The 4,157-nt window shown below is 44.2% G+C and overlaps 1 long non-coding RNA gene across 1 annotated transcript in view; it reads right to left on the minus strand.

Moving 5' to 3' along the window:
- LOC109291491 overlaps positions 1-4,157 on the minus strand; it is an 18,906-nt gene that overhangs the window by 7,115 nt on the left and 7,634 nt on the right. The window contains exon 2 of the long non-coding RNA XR_002095864.1: positions 1,615-1,701. This is a non-coding gene — a long non-coding RNA (uncharacterized LOC109291491). The remainder of the gene's footprint in view (positions 1-1,614; positions 1,702-4,157) is intronic.

A 4,157-nucleotide genomic window follows, 5' to 3' on the forward strand; every position in this document is an offset into this window, starting at 1 on the left:
TGGAATTAAGAAATCAACCCCTGGGGGTTGGAGATTGTTGGAAACTGTGTAGTCGCTGAAGAGAACTGTGGTCTGTCCTTAATAAGAAGCAACTCCCAGAAGAAAGTATTGAAAATGTTTGGTAAAGGTCACCACAGCAAGCAATTCTCATCTTGTACCTGCATATTGGTATTCAGGTTTGTTAAAGGCTCGGCTTGCATGGACTAGTATCTTTTCCTGGACTCCTTCAGCTTGTGACAAAGCAGTTCCCATGCCAGTGTCACTTACACTTCTTGTTGAATACTGATGTAACTGAGGGTCAGTATACTCCAAGACAGGGGATTGCATCAACCATTGCCTTAGCTCTACACAAAGGCATCTTGACAAGCTGTGGTCCAGATGAACTTCACCTTAATCAGAGAGCTTAGGTAGGGGATTACAATGGTAGCAAAATCTGCCGTTAATCTTCTATAATAGGCTAAATCCAAGAAGCTGCACAGTTCTGTTACATTTTGAGGTACTGGCCAGGACTTAACACCTTCAGGCCTTCACTTTCTTTTGATTTGGGCCTATCTCCTATGTGGAGATCACATCCCAAAAAGTTCACTTCCCTGAAGAAAAGCTGACATTCGGCAGGTTTAAGTTGGCTTCCTTCTGCCTCTTAAACACTCCTTTCAGTTTCTGCAAGTGCTCCCAAAAGGTTCAGCCTATCACAATGATATATCATCCAGGTATACCACACAGGATGTCTCTTGCATACCTGCTAACATGATATCCTACAATCATTACATAAACCAAAAGACATAACATGAAACTCAAAAAGTCCCTTTGTAGTGTAGAAAGCTGTCTTAGCTCTGTCATCTGGGTGCACTTCCACCTACCAGTACCCACTACTGGATCAAGAGTGGAGAAACACTGAGCTTTGGCCAGGAGGTTTAGCATGTCATCAATTTGTTAAGGCATCCTTAACAGTAACATCATTCAGTCTACAGTAATCCACATAGACCTCCACACCTCTCCCTTTCTTCTGCACCAACACCACAGGAGCAGCTCATGGGATGACAGAGGGCCTGATGCCTCTTCCCTCCATGTCTTGCAGCTGCTGATCAAATTCTTGCTGGAAATGGATGGGTTATCTTTGAGGCCCCTGTTTGACATTGCCACTATTAATCCAGCAGTTTGTTAAATCTAGGTTGTGGTCTCCAAGCCCGAGTACAAATCTTCATACTCGAATAGGACTTCTTGCACCACCCCCATTCTACAATGACTTAACTGGAACTCCCATTCAAATTTTCTTGCATTGCACTGAAGGTTATCACCTGTCTCTCAAAGATTTTGGTTCTTGTCTGAAATCAGTACTCTATAGCAACCAACCTCTCTGATCCAGGGTCCTCCTGCAAGATGGCCACACCTGCCTTAAATGTCCCAATTATGGTGCCTGATATACAACCTGTTCTGTTGATGAGTTAGGAACAGCAGTGGAATTTTACCCCTGTGGCTCTTACCCATTGCAGTTCCCACTAGGAATCCCAATTTATCAGTGAACTTGAATTCATATTTTTCCTGCAGTACAGTGTGAAGAAGTCTTCTCTTCTTCCTGGAACCATCTTTTTAGTTTGCCAGTGATCTACTCACTTCTGGGAGGTATTGTTAAATTCTTCTCTGGTACCACTTCACATGCCCTCACTTAGCCATTTGTGGTATACCAAAGGAAATGCCTCCCTAGAAAGGTAAAAGAAACATTAACACTGTGGTAATGTATATTCAGCACCTTAATTTCTCCCTCTCACCTCCAAAGGTATCCCCAAACAAGCCTTTAGTCTCTAAAGCACTCAAACCACAGCTTGCTGCTGCTCTCAAGTCTGAGTCCAGCTCCTTCAGTCCACGGTGCTGGCTGACTGAGGCAGCGAGATCTCCAACTCCACTGGGTATTCATCTGTGTAAGGCTGACCAGGTTCCAAGTGCTCTTCCCTTTACTCCAGCCTCAAGCTTCTTCTTCCTTTTTCCCTTGCCCCTCAACCCCTGGGGGATTTCTGGGAGTCGCAATCCAAATTAACAGATAATCACAGCTCTACAGGCTGTAATGTGTGTAACAGCAGGTGGATCCAAGGGGCATTCACATTACAGTACTTAAGGATTTCTAATTATGTATTACAGGATTTCTGCTAATGGACTTTAGGGGTGCTGACAGATGTGAAAAAAACAAAACAAACCACCCTGCACTTTACTGGAAGAGATAGCATGTTAGTTCAACCCAGGTCTTCAGCATCTGTATAGATCAGGTGCTTCAGCAGGGCTTTTTGGCACTTTTAACTAATACCCGATTGAATCAGTTTTAGATAAAAGTGCTAAAAAAGCCCTGCTAAAGGACAGGATTTATACAGATGTTGGGCAAGCAGAGTTCAGCTAGCACAATACCTCTTCTGATCATGCACTGGGGTTTGTGTGGAGGTGCAAGGAGTTTAAAGTAAAATGCCATTTTTTTTATTTTTTTTACATCTGTAAACAACCTAGATCTCCAACCTGGACCAGGAAAGGTCATTTGAAGTCTTCATTACAGTATGTATGTGGTTCTATTAAGATTAAAGTAATTCAGTTTGGATTATGGTATCTGCAAACAACATCCCAAAAATACTAAAGACTACAGGGGTTAAAAAGTTAAGGGCATTGTTATGTGGATTGAGCAAAGACAAGGTACAAGCTTAGAGCAAGGGAACTTAACTGAACTATTCATTTTCTTGCTCTGATCCTCATAGACTAACAAAATACTATTTACATGTTGCATTCATCTGCTCCAATTTGTCTGGCACCTATGCAAGCTCTCAGACGCAAGAAGCACTATCTTCCGCCTCGTGCAGACATTCAGTTTGTCCTGGGAGAGTCGCTGCTCTTCCAGGAGAAACCATGAGTGTACAAATGTTTATAGTTTTTCTCCTAGAATAAAAATGGATGCTCCAAGAGAAAAACAACCTGGGAAAAACTAAGGTTTAATCACTCCCAGGAGAGTTTGTTCTGGGAGAGTAAATGTCCATACATTCTGTGGCTGCTTCCAACAGAGAGCATAGTCTCCAAGATTCCTCCCTCCCTTCCCAGGGAGACAGTGTGTTGTTTATTGGACTCTGCTGCACACACTGTACTGCAGGAAAAATACAAGTAAACCATGGACAGTCCAGATCAGCCAGTGGAAGCTGCCCTATGTATTCCTGCCATCCATCTCCAGGCAGGCTAAGGGAGCCTACAGAGCTCTCCCACTCTTCAATGCCTCAGCATTAGAATGTCTATACACATGGCTCTAGTTGGACAATGCTAAATATAATCTTTTACTGCAGCTCCACTATCACATTAGAAACTGAAATGCAGGCATGTAGAAAAGACAGTATATTTGCATGATCTAGAATCATGTATACACAAGAATCAACTTTCCTTTGTTTCCTAGGGGGTGGGGAACAGGAAGAGGAGAGGTTATTAGCTAAGTCTAGGCTGTAGAAAACTGCACACTTAGACATACACCATTCTGGCTTCAAAATGCTCTCATAGATGTGGCATCCCTGCTGATCTTGCATTTGTTCTCCATGAAGGAGCAAGGCTCATTTGCAAACTAAAAGGAATTAAAAGTAGTGGTTAAGATGCTACTCCCTTGAGAGACACGTGAATTCTGCAGTGTATTTTTTAAATGTTCTTAGATTTAAAGAAAACCAAGGTTTAGGTCCAACATCAGCATCCTTCAAGGGAAAAACCTCACTACTGGACTTCCCAAAAATAACCTAGCAAGCTCTAGGACACTCTTCTTACCTTAGAGTGCTGAAGTAAAAATGAACTTCATGCTGCCATCACCCATCCTCATGCCAGGATTGGGCTCTGGGGTCCTGTATTGCCCTCACTTGGTCTTGCATGCTGGAACTGGGCTCTGGGGCCCTGTGCCACCTCTGCCCAGTCCTGCAAGCCATGGCCATGCTCTGGGGCCCCACACCATCTCCACCCAGCCTCACATACTAAAATAGAGCTCTGGGGTACTGTGCTACACATGTGGGAGTCGAGCTCTGGGGCTCCACAGTCTCCACCTGGCCCCTTGTGACAGGATTGGGTTTTGGGGTCCCACGATGCCTCCACTTGGCTCTGCAAGCTAGGAGTGGGCCCCAAGGCCTTGTGTCACCTCCACCTTCCCCCCCCCCCCCCCT

Source organism: Gavialis gangeticus, unplaced genomic scaffold (genome assembly GCF_001723915.1).
Source record: "Gavialis gangeticus isolate Ggan-Ray unplaced genomic scaffold, GavGan_comp1, whole genome shotgun sequence".
Lineage (NCBI taxonomy): Eukaryota > Metazoa > Chordata > Crocodylia > Gavialidae > Gavialis > Gavialis gangeticus.